The sequence below is a fragment of the Suncus etruscus genome, chromosome 18 (genome assembly GCF_024139225.1).
Source record: "Suncus etruscus isolate mSunEtr1 chromosome 18, mSunEtr1.pri.cur, whole genome shotgun sequence".
Classification (NCBI taxonomy): domain Eukaryota; kingdom Metazoa; phylum Chordata; class Mammalia; order Eulipotyphla; family Soricidae; genus Suncus; species Suncus etruscus.
Window position 1 is genome coordinate 2,482,167 of NC_064865.1, and position 21,365 is coordinate 2,503,531.

Here is a 21,365-nt window from a genome sequence, read left to right on the forward strand (position 1 = left end):
TGATATCCTGGTCCTCCTCCATGCAAAGCATGTACTGAGCCCACTGTCCTGTCTCCAGGCCCTGTTCGTTTATTTTTATTTTTATTATTTTTTGAAGGGGGGACCACACCCAGTGACGCTCAGGGGTTACTCCTGGGTATGTGCTCAGAAATCTCTCCTGACTTGGGGGACCATATGGGACGCCGGGGGATAGAACTGACTTTTACGCACAAGGCAGACACCTTTATGCCCTGTGCCACAGTTCTGGCCTCCCTGTTTTTATTTTTTTTATAATGATCTATTGGTGGGTTTGGGACCACTCTACTCATCCTGGTGGTTTAGTCTTAACTTGTACTCAGGCCAGGAGGTGCTAAAGAGCCAAGCCATGTTGGGGATCGAACTCTTGGGGCCCTGAGCATGCAAAGCTCTCTGGCCTGTGTCAGACTTCCACTTGAGACATCCAAAATAAGGACAAATGGTTGGAGAGATAGTACAGTGGGTAGGTCTCTTCTGGCACACATCTGACCCGGGTTCAATCCCCAGCAACTCTTATGGTCCCCTGAGCACCACCAGAAGTTATTCCTGAGTGCAGAGTCAGAAATAAGAATCACCAGTGAGGGCCCCCACCCTAAGAATTATTGAAACAGTAGGAGTCAAAGGACTAGGACAATGGAGAAGACCCTTGCCCTGCTTGCAACTATCCTCCTTTGCCATTTGATCCCAGGTACCACCTATGGTCCCCTGAACCCCATTGTAGGTCAGGGAAGCTAGTACAGCAGATAGGATTCTTTCATGTGTTCAGTCTGGGTTTAAACCCTGGCATCCTATACAGTCCCCTGAGCCCTCTAAGAGTTTTCCCTGAATGCAGAGCCAAAAGTACAACCAGTTGTGGTCACAAAACAGTCATTACAGGGGTCCAGGCAGGGGAAATTTGGTGACAAAGCACCTGCCTTGCAGGTGTGAGGCTGGAGTTCAATCCCTACTGTTGTACGTTCGAATATTCTAGAAAATTGCTAAGCATGTGATCCCAGCTCTGTTTCCTAGTGTAGTATCTCTTCATTGTATTTCAGCTGGGTGTTTGTGAGCAAACACAATTAAAGAGGGGTGAGGGCCCGGAAAGATAGCACAGTGGTGCTTGCCTTGCAAGCAGCCGATCCAGGACCTAAGGTGGTTGGTTCGAATCCCGGTGTCCCATATGGTCCCCTGTGTCTGCCAGGAGCTATTTCTGAGCAAATAGCCAGGAGTAACCCCTGAGCACCGCCGGGTGTGGCCCAAAAACCAAAAAAAAAAAGGGGGGGGAGTGTACACCTTTCTTTTTTGTTTCTTGGACCATACCCAGTGGCACTCAGGGGTTACTCCTGGCTCTCCACTCAGGATCTTAAAGGATGCCAGGGATCAAACTCGGGTCAGCAGTGTGCAAGGCAAACACTACCCACTACCCACTGTGCTGTCACTCCAGCCCCAGCCAAGTCAGTTATTGAAACTTCAGTATCTACTAAAAACATTAGAATCAAGAGAATTGAATCATTTGGTCTAAAACTATGTTATCCTCTCCCTCCCAAGCTTTGCTACTTAGCAAATAACCTCTTTAGAAAACCCAATGGAAACATCGACCCCATTCACAAAATCAATAAAAAGCCTTTAAGACCTTATGCAGTGTAATGGAGGTTGCTATGCTCAAGGACAGTACAGAACATTCTGCTCTGAAATTGAAACCAGGGGGGTGGGCAGGCACCCCATGTGGACAGGAGGGGAGCACCCTTGGGGCCTGTTCCCGATAAAGAAAGCCTAGGTTGAGAACAAGGTTGAATCTGCAGAGTATCTTTGATCCATCTATGGGAAAGGAAAGGAGGGAGTAAGGGTGTCTGTGTAGGTTTGTCTTTGTCTGTCCCAAACAGGGCAGGATGTTGAAGAATAACATCTGGAATGGCACTCATTTAGTTATTCCTAAAATTTGCTCTCCTGAATTGGGGGATTATATTTGGGGGGGGTGGTCACACCCCGCTGCGCTCAGGAGTTACTCCTGGCTCTGTGCTCAGAAATCACTTCTGCCAGGCACGGGGGACCATATGGGATGTTGGGATTCAAACCACTGTCCGTCCTGGATCAGCTGTGTGTAAGGCAAACGCCCTACCACTGTGCTATCTCTCTGGCCCCATGGATTGGAGAATTAGATTGAATCAGTGAAACTCATGATTCTGGTTGGAGCCCTCACTGCCTGCTGTGCCCACCTCTTCTAAGAATAAAAAAGGTGTTTTTCCAGTGTACTTTGAGTTCCCAGGTATCCTGATACGTGGGGTGGGGTGCCTGTGATGGGATTTCTGGGGAGGGGTGTTTCTATGACAGATCTTCCTGCTCCCATCTGGGAACAAGGCTTCTTTGCAGATCCTTCCAGACACAGAGAGATAGAGTAGGGTTTCCTCCAGGAAGTGTCTCAAATGGATGGAAACAGGATGGCAGTTAAAGCATTGCCAAAGCAGCTACACCTACACTTGCCTGGCATGTCTAAGGCACACGGACATACAGAGATACACAGAGCTTGAAGAGAGAGTACAGCAGGTAGGGCCTTTGCTTGCCTTGCATGATGCTGACCCAGGTTCGAGTCCCATCATCCCCTCTGGTGCCTTGTGCCCTCCAAGAGTGATTCTGAGAGAAGTCCTTCCTGAGCACTGTTTTACCCCCTAGAACCTCAAACCTGATTAGCTGTACTGTTTGTTTTTCGTTTGTTGGGTGGTTCATACTCATCAGGATTCAGGGGACTTCATTTTTTTTTACTTTATTTTATTTTTGGGGAGTTTTAGGGTCACACCTGGTGGTGCTCAGAGAATACTCCTGACTCTGCACTCAGAAATCACTCCTGACAGGTTCGGGACCATATGGATGCCAGGAATTGAATCGGGATCTATCCTGGGTTGACTGCATGCAAAGCAAATGCTCTACTGCTGTGCTATTACTTGGGCCCCAGGGCTTTTTTTTTTTTTTAATAGAAAAGTTTTATTGGGGCCGGGTAGGTGGCGCTGGAGGTAAGGTGTCTGCCTTGCAAGCGCTAGCCAAGGAAGGACCGCAGTTCGATTCCCCGGCGTCCCATATGGTCCCCCCCAAGCCAGGGGCGATTTCTGAGCGCATAGCCAGGAGTAACCCCTGAGCGTCAAATGGGTGTGGCCCAAAAACCAAAAAAAAAAAAAAAAAAAAAGAAAAGTTTTATTGGAAAATAGAAGAGAAAGGGAAGGAAATTCACCAATAGGGAAGGGACTTAGTGTAGGAACAAATTCTCAGAACTTGACTAGAGTCTTTGCTCAGGGAATCTCCTCAGAGCATAGAGCCAGGAGCATCCCTGAACAGCACAGAGTAAAGCCCAAAATAAAATTTACAATACTTAAGAGGAGCTGGTAAGACAGCACCCCAGAGTAAGGTAAGGTGCTTGTCTTGCATATGGTGGACCTGGTTTGAATTCCTGGGACTGTACACACAGGACCAAGTCATGACAGAAGTAGTCCCTGAGCATAGTTAGGAGTAAGCCCTGAGCACACAGCAGGTGTGAGCCAAAAAAAAAAAGGAAAGGAAAATAAAAATTAAAAAAGAAACAAAAACCAAGAACTATACAGACTTAAATACATCAAGTTTTAAACCTATGAGATCAGGAATAGGATGTGGTTTCGCATAGGAGCACATGCCCATGTGCCACTGGATTCCATCCTTTTGTTGTCAGAAATAAAATAGAAAAATATTAAAAGTCCATTTGCTCATAATGATGTTTGATTTTGATAGAGGAAGGTTTTGAGGGGCATAGCCAGCTATTTCAGGGTTTACTCCTGGCAGGGCCTTGGGGGACCATTTGTGATATCAGGGATCGAATCAGAAATGGCCAGCTATCTGCTGTATGTACTAACTCTCCGGCCCCAGCATAATGCTCCCCAAAACTTAAAACTAAAACTAAAACCAGGCCTTCCTGGACACCTTTGAAGGCCACCAGAAAATCAACTTACTGTCTGAAAACCTGGGAGAGAATTCAAGTGTTTATTCCCCTGTGGGCACAGCTCTACCGCAGGATAACCAGTTCATGGGGAAGGTCTGTCTTTATAGACGTCTCCGGCTAATAAATAGAAAGTCCCCATTTTACAGCCTCTAATGAAATCCCAGGGCTAGCTCCAGTGATTGATGGCTGCTGGGTCCACACTCAGCCAGATGTTAGGTCTCCCAAAGGAGCCAATGAGGGGAAAAAAAAATTCCAACTGAACACGAACACGAGAAAGCCTCTGGATCGAATGCTCTTTATTCAGAAGTCTAGCATGTTGACAAAAGTGTGTACCACCGGTGGCTCACATTTGAATACACAGATTAACACAAATTGCAAGTGCTTGAGTCGTTATAACACGCTTCTCAGAATAAATTTGGCTGGAGTGATAACACAGTGGTAGGGTGTTTGCCTTGTATGTGGTCCACTGGGGACAGACCCGGGTTCCATCCTTGGCATTCCATATGATCTCGAGCCTGCCAGGAGCAATTTTTGAGCGTAGAGCCAAGAGTAACTCCTGAGGACTGCCGGGTGTGACCCCAAATCCCCACCCCCCGAACAAAATCAGAAAACAAGAAAGGAGTGAAACCAGAGCCCACTGTCACTTGTACTACTAACCTCTGCTCTGTGTCTAGATTGTTCAGCTGCATATAATCTTTTTCTTTCTGCCAGAGCTCCCAAGCATGGAGCACTGGCCTTGCATATCTAAGGCCCCAGGCTTGATTCCCAGCACTTCTGGTTTGAGCACCCAGCGCTCCTAATCCTCCCAGGCCCTCTAATCCTAAAGAAATAAAAGGGAGCCTAAGAGTATAGTGTTTGGTTTCCATGTGCTTCTAGCTGATCTTGCCCACTTGATTTGAAATTCTCCGAGACCCAGGGCAGGTCTGAGGCCTGTGCAGCCCCCTGTTGCAAGTGGCGGCCATACCTAGAGGGCCTGATCTGGGCTGGTGGGATGGAGGCTGGGACTGCCCAAAGCAGGGAAGAGCAAGGCCCTAGATGTGATCCTGGTGAGCAATTACATTAATTATCATTATTAATTCAACAAACATTTATTTAGAGCCTTCCATGTGCCAAGTAGCATCCAAGACACTGAGGATAGAGAGAGAAAAACACACAATTACTGCCTTTCAAGTATCTGCCTTTGGTGGGGGAGTCAGATGAGTAAACATGTAATTACAATAATAGCTAACACTTACTGACCGCCCAGGCGGGGCGTGCACAGGGTTCCAGGAGCCTTAAACCCTATTAGCTTGTTAATACTTACAAAAACCCAGGAAGGCAGGGGCTGGGATACCCATTATGCAGAGGAGGGAAATGAAACAGAGTGATGAAGGCCCTTGTTCAGAAGGTGACAGATGCAGAAACTGAGTCTCAGAGAAGGGCCATGCAGAAATCTTACTAGTTTATTCTCATCAAGGTGCAAGACTCAGCACCTAGAGGATACCTGAAAGAAGGATTTTCAAAGCAAGGGTTTTGGGATGGTGGGGTCAGATGGAGATGCTCAGAGGCTACTCCTGAACACTGCAGTGTGGCCCAAAATAACAACAAAAAAGTAACAAAAAAGAACTGGAGAGATAATACAGTGGTTAGATAGTACTTGCCTCGAATGCTGCCGACCTGGGGTTAGCACCATCTGTGTGTTTAGTTAGTTAAGATCCTGAACAGCGGGGCTGGAGAGATAGCATGGAGGTAAGGCGTTTGCCTTTCATGCAGGAGGTCCTCGGTTCGAATCCCGGCGTCCCATATGGTCCCCCGTGCCTGCCAGGAGCAATTTCTGAGCATGGAGCCAGGAGTAACCCCTGAACACTGCCGGGTGTGACCCAAAAACCACAAAAAAAAAAAAAAAAAAAAAAGATCCTGAGCAGCAGGCCGGAGAGATAGCCCAGTGGCGTTTGCCTTGCAAGCAGCCAATCCAGGACCTAATGTGGTTGATTCAAATCCTGGCCTCCCATATGGTCCCCTGTGCCTGCCAGGGGCTATTTCTGAGCAGATAGCCAGGAGTACCCCTGAGCACGCCGGTGAGGCCCAAAAACAAAACAAAACAAAACAAAAAAGATCCTGAGCAGCTCCTGCAACCATTGATCCATTGATTGGGGAGAGAGGGCTTGGGCCACATTCAGCAGTGGTCTGGGCTTACTTCTGACTCTGAGTTCCGGAATCATTCCCGGCAGACTTGGAGGAATCATGTGCAGTGCCAGGGATTGAACTAGGATCAGTTGAGAGCAAAGCCACTGTCTACCCAGTGTGCTGTCTTTCCAGCTCTGTCCTTGTTTTTTTTTTTTGTTTTTTTTTTTTTTGTTTTTGGTTTTTGGGTCATACCCGGCGGTAGTCAGGGGTCACTCCTGGCTGTCTGCTCAGAAATAGCTCCTGGCAGGCACGGGGGACCATATGGGACGCCGGGATTCGAACCAACCACCTTTGGTCCTGGATCGGCTGCTTGCAAGGCAAACACTGCTGTGCTATCTCTCCGGGCCCTCTGTCCTTGTTTTTTGTTTTGTTTTTTGGGTCACACCCAGCAGTGCTCAGGGGTTACTCCTGGCTCTATGCTCAGAAATCGTTCCTGGCAGGCTACAAGGACCATATGGGATGCTGGGATTTGAACCACTGTCCTGCATGCAAGGAAAATGCCCCTCCATGTTATCTCTCCAGCCCCCATCCTTGTTTGTTATTTATTTATTTATTTATTTATTTATTTATTTATTTGGGTTTTGGGTCACACCCGGCAGTGCTCAGGAACTACTCCTGGCTCTATGCTCAGGGATTGTCTCCTGGCAGGCTTGGGGGACCATATGGGATGCCGGATTCGAAACACCGTCCTTCTGCATACAAGGCAAACGCCCTACCGCTGTGCTATCTCTTTGGCCCCGGCCCACCCGTGTTTATTTTGTATTTTTTATTTTTTTATTTTTTATTTTTTTTTTGGTTTTTGGGCCACACCCGTTTGACGCTCAGGGGTTCCTCCTGGCTATGCGCTCAGAAATCGCCCCTGGCTTGTGGGGACCATATGGGACACCGGGGGATCGAACCGTGGTCCGTCCTACGCTAGCGCTTGCAAGGCAGACACCTTACCTATAGCGCCACCTTCCCGGCCCCACCCGTGTTTATTTTTGATTATCTTTTCTTATTAATATGTAATCAATAAGATTAGGACCTTTATTGCATTACATATTGGTCATTGAATGCCTGCCCACTCTGGGTCAGCAGTGTTCCGTGTGCTGGCAAGGTAGCAACCATCAGGAGTGAAAACTATTCTCAGCTGGAGCAATAGTGCAGCGGGTAGGGCATTTACTTTACACGCAGCCAACCTGGGTTTGATCCCTGGCATCCCATATGGTCCCCCGAGCCTGCCAGGAGTAATCCCTGAGTGCAGAACCAGGAATAACCCTTAAGAGCCACCAGGTGTGACCAAAAACAAACAGAAAACAAAAACAAGACAGAAAATTCTTACTCTCAATGATTGTTTCCTTTCTAAGAAAACATTTGTACATGGTTCGAATCTGGCATCCCATATGGTCCCCCAAGCCTTCCAGGAGAGATTTCTGAGCATAGAGCCGGGAGTAACCCCTGAGCACTGCCAGGTGTGACCCAAAAGCCAAAAAAAAATGTTTGTACACAATCTGAGTTAGGAAATAGGAAGTGAATTTCACATTTGGGTATAGCTGCCGGAGAGATCATGGAGGAGCTGTCATTTGCTTTGTATGCGGTCACTCCAGTTGTTACTTCTGTGGGAGCTGGGGTGGGGGGTACAACCATACCTGGTAGTGCTCAGGGCTTGCTTACTCCGGGCTCAGCACTCAGGGATTACTCATGATGATGGCTCGGGTACGACCATGTGGGGTTCTGGGAATCTAACCCTGGTCAGTCCCTTGGAAAGCAAATGCTCTACCCATTCATTATACAGTTCTAAGTTCTTTCTGCTTTTGTTTCTGGGTCACACCCACTGGTGCTCAGGGCTTATTCCTGGCTCTGCACTGAGGAGTCTCCACCGGCTGTGCTTGGATGAACTATATGGAATGCCTGGAATTGAGCCCAGGTCAGCCGTGTCCAAAGCAAATGCCCTACCTATTGTGCTTTCTCTCTGGTCCCCAAGCCCCAGTTATGGGGGGGGAGGGGAGAGAGAGAGAGAGAGAGAGAGAGAGAGAGAGAGAGAGAGAGAGAGATAGCTGTCTTCCTAGCCTTCCATATTGTTCTCCCCATTATAGATGCAGAGAGAGAGAGAGAGAGAGAGAGAGAGAGAGAGAGAGAGAGAGAGAGAGAGAGCTGTCTTCCTAGCCTTCCATATTTCCATATTGTTCTCCCCATTATAGATGCTGAAGTGTTCCGTCTTGGAGCACGTGCTGAGCATTATGTTGGCCCCAGCTTGGGTTTGCTCATTTCCTTGTGCGATAAGATGGTCTGAGCTCATCTTGTCCATTTCCTGCCCTGGACCTGGAATAAGTCTCATCCCCGCGGAGGCAGGGCCATGAATATTTTAGGATATTGGTAGAACATTACCAAGCCACTTTCCAGAAGAGAATTACTATTGTGGGTTTTTTGTTTTTGTTTTTGGATCAGACCCAGCAGTGCTCAGGGATTATTCCTGGCTCTGAGCTCAGAAGTCGCTCCCAGTGGTGCTTAGGGGTTGGAACTCTGTCTTCTGTGTGTGCAGCCTGCTCTCAGGCCTCTGGACCATCTCTCATCCCAGAAATGAGTTATTATACTTTACACTCACATCAACAAAGTATGGGGTTCATTTTTATCATCTCACCAGTGTTGATGGTTCCTTTTAAACTCTTGGCATTCAGTTGATTCAGTTGGGCAGAATACCTTGTCCTAATTTGTGTTTCTTTGGGGGAGAAGAGGAGTTTTGACCCACATTGGGTCTTGCTCAGGAGTTATGCCTAGTAATGCTATGAGGATGATGGACCACTTGGTGCTGAGATTTGCAAGACAATGGCCTTCACTCCTGTACTGTCTTTCTGGCACTAATTTGTGTCCTTTGGTTTTGTTTTTGGGCCACACCTGAGTTTATTCCTGGCTCTGTGCTTACTCCTGGAATCACTCTGATCTGGGAGACTATTACATGGTACCAAGCATCAAACCAAGGACAACTGCTTATAAAGCTGCATGCAAGGGGCTGGAGAGATAGCACAGTGGTATGGCACTTGCCTTGCATGCAGCCAACCCAGGACGAATCCTGGGTTCAAATCCTGGCATCCCATATGGTCCCCAGGCCTACCAGGAGTGATTTCTGAGCACAGAGCCAGGAGTAAGCCCTGAGCGACACTGGGTACGACCCAAACCACCCCCCCCAAAAAAAGCTGCATGCAAGGCAAGCTCCCTACCTGCTACACTATCAAATTGGCTCTTATTTGTATTTTCTTAAATTGCAGGTATATTTTAATATTTTATTTTATTTTATTTTTAATTTTATTTTTTTTGGTTTTTGGGCCACACCCGGCGGTGCTCAGGGGTTACTCCTGGCTGTCTGCTCAGAAATAGCTCCTGGCAGGCAAGGGGGACCCTATGGGACATCGGGATTCGAACCAACCACCTTTGGTCCTGGATCGACTGCTTGCAAGGCAAACGCTGCTGTGTTATCTCTCCGGGCCCCTTATTTTTTTTTCTTTAATATATGGAACGCTTCATGAATTTGCGTGTCATCCTTGCGCAGGGGCCATGCTAATCTTCTCTGTATCGTTCCAATTTTAGTATATGTGCTGCCGAAGCGAGCACATTTTTTATTTATTTTTTATAAAAATTTTTTTATTTGGGGCCACACCTGGCTTTGCTCAGGGCTCACTCTGGGAAGGCTCAGGAACCTATGAGGTGCTGATGATTGAACCCAGTGTTTTTTACACACACATGCACACACGCACCCGTGTGCTCTACCCCTTGAGCCACATCTTCCATGTTAAATTTTTTTGGGGGGTGCCCTGCTGGTGCTCAGGGACTGTATATGGTAATGAAGATTCAAACCAGAGGTAAAGCTCATATACAAGTACATACCTCACCGCCTGTACTGTTGCTCCAAGGTTTTTGTTTTTTGAGTCATACTTGACCGTGCTCAGTTCTTCTGGGTTCTGTGCTCAGTGATTACTCCTGACCGCTGGGGAACCAAATGGAATGCTGGAGATCAAACCCGGGTCAGCCACACGCAAGGCAAGCATTCTACCCACGCTTCTATCTTTCTGACTCCATGTTGCTCCAGTAGTTTTCCATTTATTTCAAGAACTCTTCGTTTTTGTTTTTGTTTTTGTTTTTGTTTTGTTTTGGTTTTTTTTTTGGACCACACCTGGCGGTGCTCAGGGGTTACTTCTGGCTGTCTGCTCAGAAATAGCTCGTGGCAGGCACAGGGGACCATATGGTACACTGGGATTCGAACCAACCACCTTAGGTCCTGGATCGGCTGCTTACATGGCAAACACCGCTGTGCTATCTCTCCAGCCCCATAATGTTTTAGTATAATATTTTAGAAGCTCATCTAAGTTGTTCTTTTTGTTTGTTTGTTTTTTGGGTCACATCCGACAGCGCTCAGGACTTACTCCTGGCTCTACACTATGAAATTACTCCTGGCAGGCTCAGGGGACCATATGGGTTGCCGGGATTTGAACCACCAACCTTCTGCGTGCAAGGCAAACATCTTACCTTCATGCTATCTCTCCAGCCCCTATTTCGAGAACTCTTTATGTTTGGATCATATCACTCAAACGGTGATAGTGGCTCTGCTTTCTTATCATTTTCTCCTTTGTTTTTGCTGGAGATCCTGTTCAGGGTCTGGCACACACACAAGACACTTTCCACTGAGTCACATTCCAGCCTATTGTGACTGATTTGTGACTATCAAAGCCAGCTGACCCCTCATTCATTTGCTGGAAAGAATTCGACTAATTTGTCTTTTACTGCTGCAAGTTGTTTGCAGCTTCTGTTTGATGTAAGCCAGGTCTTCTTTATAGAGCACGGACTTCTCTCGGTCTTTTCTCGGGTGCTGGAAGCTGGAGTAACCCTCTGCTGGTACGACTTGGAGCCTGCACTGTCCCCATTTTCTTTCCCTGCACCAGAAACCCCCGCCTACCTAGTTGGGTGGCATCTATTTTACCCAGACACTCACCCAAACCTTGTTCCTATTTCAAGCAACCTCTGATGGGGTGATCCTGTTAGGAAGAGGGGATGGAGGTAGGAGAGGCTCGTCTCAAAGTGCTGGGAGGCTCCTGGTCTGCGGCAATAGTATAAATCGCACTCCCAGCAATAGTATAAATCGCACTCCCAGCGGCCAGCACCTACCTGGAGAATCTCCCCCATGTACCTCCAAAGACCAGGACTGATAGGTGACAATGGGACAGTCTCAGACCTGTCAAGATCTGTGAAAGAACCATTCTGACCAACTCCAGTTGACACCTACTTGGTAAGAGATGTTTTCCATGGGAAGTGATTCATAAATGAGAAAAAAAAATCTTGACACGATAATGGTAGTAATGGCTAAGAGCCCAACTGGCACGGTACTTAACGGGTGCTAGACACGCCTCGGATATGCTACAGTCATTAATGTGTAATATCGTAGGTCATTGAGGAGTGAGTTATGAGCATTATTTAATAGATATAAAAATGGGACTGGAGCGGCTGGAGCAATAGCACAGCGGTAGGGCGTTTGCCTTGCATGTGGCCAACCCAGGATGGACCTGGTTCAATTCCTGGCATATCATATGGTCCCCCGTGCCTTCCAGGAGCGATTTCTGAGCACAGAGCCAAGAATAACCCCTAAGCACCTCTGTGTGTGGCCCAAAAACCAAACCAAACCAAAACAAAACAAAACAAAAACAAATTCCTGGTACCACATCTGGCACTCTTGAGTACTGCCTAGGGTCACTCTTGAGCATAGAGCCAGGAATAGTGTCACTGGGTGTGGACCCAGTTGGGATGGGTAATAAGGAACTGTCTGGAGAGATAGTACAGGGGTTAAGGTGCTTGGTTTGTTTGTTTGTTTGTTTGTTTGTTTTTGTTTTTTGAGTCACACCCGGTGGCATTCAGGGGTTACTCCTGGCTCTGCACTAAGAAATCACTTCTGACAGGTTCGGGGACCATATGGGATGCTAGAATCGAACCAGGGTTAGTCCTGGTTGGCCGTGTTCAGGCAAATACCCTACCGCTGTGCTACCACTCTGGCCCCAAGGCACTTGCCTTATATTTGGCCGACCCCAGCTTGGTACTCAGCACTGTCTCTGAGCATGGAGCAGGAGCAAGCCAGGCCAAACACAAATAAAAAGAATGAATGTTCTCACCAACGTCCCATCTTTAGATGTGAGTGTGGGCATGAGGGTCTGCATTCAGCTCATTCCCCTCCTGCCCTGTGCTGATCTCCCCACCCACCCGGAGTCTACTTCATGTCTGCAAGGTCCTGCTGGATTAAGGAGCAACAGTTTTCCACATGGGGCAATTTTCCACACTGAGGTCTGAAGTTCGCAGCTCAGATCCAAGTACTGAATGCAACTCTTTCTGTCTTTTTTTTTTTTTTTTAAGTTATACTCAGCAGTGCTCCAGGTCCAGTAATATGTAAAAAGTTCTCCTGGTTGGGCCCAGAGAGATGGCACAGCGGCGTTTGCCTTGCAAGCAGCTGATCCAGGACCAAAGGTGGTTGGTTCGAATCCCGGTGTCCCATATGGTCCCCTGTGCCTGCCAGGAGCTATTTCTGAGCAGACAGCCAGGAGGGACCCCTGAGCACCGCCGGGTGTGGCCCAAAAAAAAAAAAAAAGTTCTCCTGGTGGGCTTGGGAACAGATATGGAGTGCTGGGGGGTTAAACCTAGATCAGTTGCGTGCAAGGCAAATTCCCTACCCACTGTACTGTCTCTCTGGTCCATGGTTTTTTTGGAGGGGCCCCCACACCGTGATGCGCAGAGGTTACTTCTGGCTATGCACTGAGAAATCGCTTTGGGCCTGGGGGACCACATGGGAAGTGGGGATTGAACCCAGGTCATTCCTGGGTCAGCCTCATTCAAGGCAAATGCCCTACTGCTGTGCTACTGCTCTGGCCCCTCTGGTCCATTTTTTTGTTTGTTTGTTTTTTTGGGTCACATCCGGCAGCGCTCAGGGGTTACTCCTGGCTCTACGCTCAGAAATCACTCCTGGTAGGCTCAGAGGGACCATATGGGATGCCGGAATTCGAACCACCATTCTTCTGCATGCAAGGCAAAAACCCCTTACCTCCATGCTATCTCTTCTGGTCCATGTTTTTACAGTCAGGAACTATTCCTTCCTCTGCACTCAGGAATTACTTTTGGTGGTGTTTTGGGGACTAGATCGGGTGCCGAGATGGAATCCAGGCCAACCAAGTGGCCTATCTGTTTTGAGTTTTTGTAAATTTTTTGGCCACACCCTGTAGTACTCAGGGGTTCTCCCCAGCAGTACTGGGGGCCTAGGATTGGATCCCAGCCTCTCCTCTGCGCTAGAGTTTTGAATCGCGTCCTAGGCCCCAGAGCTCGCTCATTCTCTTAGTTGAAACACTCAAGTTCTGATTGTGGTGTTTGCTGGGGCTCCTGTGGGGCTCACCCCAATGCTCACCCATCAGGGCTCACGCTTCTTGACCTTGGCTCTTGCCAAAGGTCACACTCCTTTTGGTGGCGCTTACTCACACTTGGCTGTAGTGTGGTGTGGGATCACCAGGCTCTCACCCCAGGACAGTCCACATCATCTGGTGCGGGAGGACTGGACCCTGGGACCTTACATTGGTCAGGAAAGTGCTCTTGTCCTGTAGGTTTCGCTCCAGCCTGTCTCAAGGCGTTTTCCCTCCAGACAGTGATGGTTCCGGCCCTCTGGTCCTGGGCTCTTGTGTCCTGGGGCAGACCCTCTCCGTGACTGTCTTGTTCTGATCTTAGGCCTGTTCCTTTCTAGGAGGTGGAGAGGCAGTTGGTTTGCCCTTGTGTGAGGCACTGCTGGGTCAGGAGTTTTGGAAAAAGTTGGGTGGAAATTGCCCTCCTGTCTTCTTGCCCCTGGCTTAATGGCTCAGCCTGTATTTTTTAGAAGTCAGGAAGCATAACAATAGGGTACATTTATCTCGGTGAATAATGGATGAGCCAGGGAAGAGGGTACTGTACTCTTCCTGGTGAATTATTTACCAGGAGTCTCTAATTTGAGGGTTTTCTGTTATAAAAGGTCTAAGGCTAAGGTCTAGGTAAGAGCCTGCCCGTCTCTCTTCCCCAGTCTGCTGTTACCTTTCCTGGCAGTGTGAGCTAATGGACAGCCCCCCAGTCCAGCTGAATTAGAGGTGCCTGTGGCTGCAGTGCAGGGTGGAAGGAACCGCCCTATTTGAGGCACAAGGCTCTGTAGACCATCTAGTGTATTCTGAGAGGAACCAGCAAGGAAAGGTAGAAGGGGCTAAGGATGGAGCCATAGGACAGTGGGAGGGCACTTGCCTTGCATGCGGCTGACCTAGGTTCAATTCCTAGGCTCCCATTCGGTCCCCCGAGTCTGCCAAGAATATTCCTGAGTGCACCCTGGGTATGTTCAGAAAACAGAACCAAAAAGCCTCCAGGGATCCTGGGTGCATCCCTTTGCTCCTTGGCGCCTCCTAGTCCCTTGTTCCGGGTTCTGGCTGGTTTCCCTCTCTGTCTCAGAGTCTCTTCTTCTTCTGTGATTTTCCTCCGAGGTCTCTGTTCTCAGTTTCTCTGAGTCTCCCCGCTGTCTCTCCCCCACCCCCAGCTGCTTTTATCATCTCATCTTCTGTCGCTCCCTCCACCCCTCGCCTGACTTTGGAGGCCTGTAGCAGGCACCCCTGGAACGGAGAGGGACAGCCAGTTCCAAGCTTAAGTGAAGCCAGACCTTGGTGCCTCCCAGACCCCCGACTTCAAGCGCCCCCCAGTCGGCGTGAAGTAAACTTTAGGTCTTTGTCTTGTCTTTGGCTCTTGGATTCTTTCCTTGCTTCAGCCCCCCTCCCCCAGGGGCTGGCTTCTCCAGCTATTTGAGTGCTTTATGTTTTATAACATTCGCCCCCAAGGCACGTTCTCCCTCACCCCCTCCCGCCTTTTAGGCATCTGCTGATGAGTTGCCAGCTTTGGGGTGCTTTTAAAAATAACGTCACTAGGCATCCGTTAGAATTTTCTTCATCTGTTGTTATTGATTTGGAAAGTGAAATCCTTATATTTTGCTAAGTTTAGCTGGAAAGCTTTTCTAAACAGCTGACTTTTTTTTTTTTAGTGGGATGTCTCGTTTTTGGTTTCTTTTTTTGTTTTTTTTGGGACATACCCGGTGGTGCTCAGGGCTTACTCCTGGCTGTCTGCTCAGAAATAGCTCCTGGCAGGCACGGGGGACCATATGGGACACCGGGATTCGAAACAACCACCTTTAGTCCTGGATCGGCTGCTTGCAAGGCAAATGCCGCTGTGCTATCTCTCCGGGCCCTCGTTTTTGGTTTCTTAAAAAGAAACCTAGGCTCAAATTATTTCTTTTTTTTTTTTTTTTTTTTTTCACACACCCTGTGAAGCTCAGGGGTTACTCCTGGCTATGCGCTCAGAAGTTGCTCCTGGGTTCTTGGGGGACCATATGGGACGCCGGGGGAAATCGAACCGCGGTCGTCCTAGGCTAGCGCAGGCAAGGGAGGCACCTTACCTCCAGCGCCACCGCCCGGCCCCTCAAATTATTTCTAATGCAGTTAAGAGATGAAGTGAAAGATTAAAATTAGTTTTGCCTGATGAACAAGTTTATGTTTTAAGCAATAAGAGGGTTTTTATTTGCTTGTTTTGGGGCCACACCCAGAGGTGCTCAGAGCTTATTCTTGACTCTGCCTCTGGGATCACTCCTGGTTGGCTGAGGGGACCCTATGGGATGTGGGAGTGGGGGTGGGGGTGAACCTGGGTTGGCCATGTGCCTTCATCTAGCCACATGGGCAGATCCCCTTTTTCTGTGTGACAGTCTTGGTTGAAGGGGAGGGGAGCTCTGTAAGAAGTGCCATTCCCTTCAGTACTGCTGCAGATATGAGGAGGCAGGGGTAGCTGAGGGGGAGATGTTTTGTGGGGGAAGAGAATTAGGCCACACCCAACAGTGCTCAGGGCTTACTCAGGGGCCTTATGCGGTGTTGGGAAATTGAACCCAGTTTGACTGCATTCAAGGCAAGTGTCTTAACCCCTGTACTCATGGGAGACCTGATCATTATAGGAGGGGTCGCAAGGTCCCTTTGCCCCTCCCCAGGACCCTCGTTTTTAGGACCCCCCATCTTTTTCAAGCCTGTGGCACTGCCCAGCTTCCTCCTCAGGGGAACTCTCCCTGTGCCCCATGTTAAGAATGAGTCTTGGGGCCTGAGAGATAGCATAGCGGTGTTTGCTTTGCAAGCAGCCATCCAGGACCTAAGGTGGTTGGTTCGAATCCCGGCAATCTTATATGGTCCCCTGTGCCTGCCAGGAGCTATTTCTGAGCAGATAGCCAGGAGTGACCCCTGAGCACCGCTGAGCGTGGCCCAAAAACCAAAAAAAAAAAAAAAAAGAATGAGTCCTGAGCACCCCTATCTTCTATCTATGAAGCCTTCCTGGAAAGAAGGGCTTGCTTCCAGGAAGCTGTTGATATGTGTATAGGGGGGTACAGGAGCTTGAGGCCCCGAGATGCTGGGCCGAGTGCCACGCTGGCATCTTTGTGCCCCCAGTGTATGTGGCACTGTAAGCCTGCTGCCCTCAGGCCTGAGTGCCTGAGCTTTTCACACCTCACAGAGCAAAGTATTTCTTCTCATTCCCTAGGTGGGTCTGGAGGTGGTCCGATGACCTTTCCTTTTGTTTTGGGGCCACAGCTGGCTATGTTCAGGGGTTAACCCTGGCTCTGCACTCTATGGGATGTTGGATAAAGAACATGGCACATGCAAGGCCTGCCCGCTATACTGTCTCTCTGTCCCCATCAGAACACTTCTTAAGCAACATAGAAGCTGGCTTTTGTCCCTTCAAAACCATCGGGGCTGGAGTGACCGCCTTCGCATAGGCGTCAGCTGGGCCCCAGGAATGGTCCTGGAGTCAGGGCGCTGCCTGGCTTTAACTCAGCTCCTCTGGAATAAGGGGCCCCTTGTGGCCTGTTTTTTGCATGCAAAATTGAGTGTTCATGTTTAGGGCTGGAAACAGGAGCCAAAGGTAGAGCCCTAGGCTTGGGCAGTGGCTCATCTGGGGAGCATTTGCCTTCCCTGTGTGAGGCCTTGAGGCTCTGTAATAGCATAATGACACCACATAATTCCCCAAACACGGCAGGGAGTGGCCCCTGAGAATTAAAGTGGCTCCCAGACCAAAAAAATAACAGCTTAGGCTTTTTCTCATTGATGCTACTTTATGCTTTTGCCCACTCCTAGGGTTTAGCAGTGTTGGGGGGTGGGGTGGCCTAGGGTTGAGGGCTGAGTGTTGGGGAGAAATGATGTGATCACCACTAGGGCCAGAGTCTCCTCTGCTTGGTCAGGTTGTAAGGGTGGACAGAGATGGGTTTAAAAACAGAAAAGAAGGGGCTGGCGAGGTGGCGCTAAAGGTAAGGTGTCTGCCTTGCAAGCGCTAGCCAAGGAAGGACCACGGTTCGATCTCCCGGCGTCCCATATGGTTCCCCCCAAGCCCGGGGCAATTTCTGAGCACTTAGCCAGGAGTAACCCCTGAGCATCAAACGGAGGGGGGGGGTGGTCCGAAAAACCAAAAAAAAAAAACCAAAAACCAGAAAAGAAAAAGATTGGGTCGGAGTGATAGCATAGCAGTAGGGCATTGGCCTTGCATGCGGCTGACCCAGGACAGACCTGGGTTTGATCCCCAGCATTCCATATGGTCCCCCAAGCCAGGAGTGATTTCTGAATGCATAGTCAGGAGTAACTCCTGAGCGTCACCAGGTGTGGCCCAAAAACCAAAATGAAAAGAAAAAAAAAAAGAAAAAAGATTCCTTTTGGGGCCAGAGAAAGAGTACAGGGTTTAAGGCAGTTGACTTGCATGCTGCTTATTCAAGTTCTGCTCTCAGACCACATATGGTCCCTTGAGCACTGCCAGGAGTCATCTCTGAGTGCAGCGCCGTGTGACCCCAAAACAAAGAGCAAAACTGGACCAAAAAGTCCCTGGAACCCCATATGATCTCCTGAACACCATCAGGAGTGACCGCAGTTGGAACTGAAGAGCTAGCATAGAGGGTAGACACTTGCCTTGTATGCAACCAACCTGGGTTCAATCCCTCAAGCCCTACCTGGAGTGATCCTGAGTGCAGAGCCAGGAGTAACCCTGAGCACCCTCGGGTATGGCCCAACCCCAACTCCCCAAAAAAGAAAGACCCTAGTGTGTCCTTCCCTCTCCCCCAGCAAAAAGGTCCAGAAAATGGAAAAATAGAATCTAAGAGTTTCAAGAGTTGTATTGAAAATTTGGGGGCCGGCACGGTAGAGCAAGCGGTAGGGTGTTTGCCTTGCACTCGGCTAACCTAGGACAGAGCATCGATCCCTGTTGTAGAATTAAATAATTAGCGATGGTGCTGGATTGAGGTGGATGGAGGCCTTTATTCTTAGTCCATGGCCACGTGGCTTCATCCCCCATCAACCGGCGGGTCTGGGGTCCAGGAAAGCGACAGGTATTGAACTCACTCACAGGCAGGCTTCAGGAAGCATCAACTTTATTCATGCCCTATCCACCACATGTGTGGCCTATATCATAACCTTTTAAGCATTCAGCCATTCTTCGCTAGCCCTGCATCTTAACTCCTTTCAGCCATCTTCCCTTTGACCTCCATGCTGGCAAGTCCCATATGGTTCCCCAAGCCAGTAGCAATTTCTGAATGCATAGCCAGGAGCAACCCCTGAGCATCAATGGGTGTGGCCCAAAAAAAGGCAAAAAAAAAAAAAAAGTGGGCTGAATGCATAGCCAGGAGCAACCCCTGAGCATCAATGGGTGTGGCCCAAAAAAAGGCAAAAAAAAAAAAAAAAGTGGGCCCGGAGAGATAGCACAGCGGCGTTTGCCTTGCAAGCAGCCGATCTAGAACCAAAGGTGGTTGGTTTGAATCCCGGTGTCCCATCATATGGTCCCCCGTGCCTGCCAGGAGCTATTTCTGAGCAGACAGCCAGGAGTAACCCCTGAGCACCGCCGGTGTGACCCAAAAACCAAAAAAAAAAAAAAAGAGGTGTTTTTTTTTTTTTTTTGGGTAGAGAAAAGGCTTGGGGCATGCAACCTGGGAGTAATAGGTCACTTAGCCTAAGTCCCAGGAAACTCCCACACGTGTGTCCCAGGACTGCTGTCCCCCTTCTCCCAAGAGACCCTCAGTGGGTTGAGGGATGTGGCTATAAAAACAAAGTGAAGCCCTTTCCTGTAGTCTTGACTGTAGTCCCTCTGGGGATTCAAGCACCCTGGTTAGTTGGGAGGTCCCTCCTGTGACTGCCTCTAGCTCTTTCCCGTGGGGAGCCCCAGAACCTTCCCTGCCCTGCAGCTATTTCCACAGCCCCTCAGCCCCTCCCAAAGAAACTGGCAGCTTTCTCTCCTCACCTGCAGGCACAGAGAGTGTGGAGAACTTAGGTCCTCCCCAGAAATTCTTTTTGGCTACTCTGGCACTATGGGGTGCTCTGTACTTGAGTCCCAGCAAGACAGCCCCGCCTGCTGTGTGGCTGCTCTGGCCCCACTGTGGCAATTCTTTCCAGTTCTTCCTTGTTCGTTAGGCTTTTGGGCTTCCATAGTCCAAGGACTTTTTAGTTTAGTTTGGTTTAGTTTTTTGACCAGGCATAGCCATGTTCAAAGTTTACTTCTGGCTCTGAGCTTCAAAATTACTTCTCAAAAAAGTGGGGAGGGGATGCGGGAGCAGTAGCACATCCGGTAAGATGTTTGCCTTGCATGAGGCCGATCTGGGGTAAACCCAGGTTTGATCCCCACTATCCAGTATGGTCCCCAAGTCTGCCAGGAGCGATTTTTGGGGGGGTTGTTTTTGGGTCACATCTGACGGTGGTCAGGGGTTACTTCTGACTCCGTGCTAAGAAATCACTCCTGGCAGTTTCAGGGGACCATATGGGATGGCAGGAATTGAACCACCATCCATCCTGGGTCGGCTGTGTGCAAGGCAAATGCCCTAATGCTATGCTGTCTCTCTGACCCACCAGGCAAGATTTCTGAGCACAGAGCCAAGAGAAACCCCAGAGTGGCCCAAAAACCAGAGGGGGGGGGAAGAGAGAGAGAGAGAGAGAGAGAGAGAGAGAGAGAGAGAGAGAGAGAGAGAAGAGAGAGAGAAGAGAGAGAGAGAGAGAGAAGAGAGAGAGGGGAAAGAGGAAGGAAGGAAGGAAATAAATCACTTCTGGCTGGGATTGAGGACGAGAGAGAGAGAGAGGAGAAGGAAGGAAGGAAGGAAGGAAGGAAGGAAGGAAGGAAGGAAGGAAGGAAGGAAGGAAGGAAGGAAGGAAGGAAGGAAGGAAGGAAGGAAGGAAGGAAGGAAGGAAGAAAGGAAGAAAGGAAGAAAGGAAAGAGGAAGGAAGGAAGGAAATAAATCACTTCTGGCTGAGATTGAGGACCATATGAAATACCTGGAATCGAACCCAGTTCAGCCTTGTGCAAGGCAAAATACCCTACCCGCTTTACTCTCCCTCTTCCTCCAAGGGCATTTTAGCCTGGATTTCTGTATTTCCGGAAAACTTTTAAGACACACTTGGTGGAGTTTTCTTGACTCTGCTCAAGAATCACTCCTGGGAGAGGGCTCCAATCCTGTTCAGCCACAAGCGAAGCAAGTCTCTACCCACTGCATTATCATTCTGGCCCTGAACTTTGCAAATGATTTATGTTCCTGGAAAATAGGTAGTTTTGTATGTGTGTGTGTGGTGAGGATGTTGTCCTCCAAGAGGTGTTCAGGAGGTCCTGGTGGTCTCTCTTGGCTATTAATGGCCATCCGGGCCGGATGGATATCACTCTGATGCACCAGTGCTGGGGGCTGTCAGGGCCACACCTGGTGGTGCTTGGTTGCCATGTGCTGTCCAGAATTGAGCTGGGGCATGCTCTGATCTCTGAGCTATCCAACCCTGGTTGCACATACTTTTTGGGGGCACACCTGGTGGTGTTCAGAAGCTATTTACAGCTCTGTGATTCGGGCTAGACCCCTTATGGCAGTGCTGGGAAGGAATTGGGGCCACCTGCATGTAAAGCGTGTGCTCAGCATCTCTCAGGCCATAGACTGTTTCCATTTCCACCTGCCCCTCTGCTGCAGCTCTGAGGATATGGAGGCTCTGTGTGTGTGAGTGGCAGCACTTCCCAGTTTACTGTGTTCAATGTTTGACAAACTTCCTGAGGTTTGTATTTCTATTTTGGGGGAGGGAGGTTTGGACCACATCCAGCAGCACTTTGAGATTACTTCTGACTCTGCGCTTAGAAATACCCCCTGGTAAGGTGCCTGCCCTGCCTGCGCTAGCCTTGGATGGACCGTGGTTCGATCCCCCAGTGTCCCATATGGTCC

General features: G+C 49.1%; 1 protein-coding gene and 1 non-coding gene across 2 annotated transcripts in view; one reads left to right on the forward strand and one right to left on the reverse strand.

Annotated features, from left to right (window-relative positions):
- Positions 1–21,365, forward strand: part of PTK7 (protein tyrosine kinase 7 (inactive)) — a 79,177-nt gene that overhangs the window by 21,872 nt on the left and 35,940 nt on the right. The gene's annotated exons all lie outside the window — the stretch shown is intronic.
- Positions 9,603–9,709, reverse strand: LOC125996648 (U6 spliceosomal RNA). Its single transcript, XR_007491330.1, has one exon. It is a non-coding gene; the product is annotated as a U6 spliceosomal RNA (small nuclear RNA).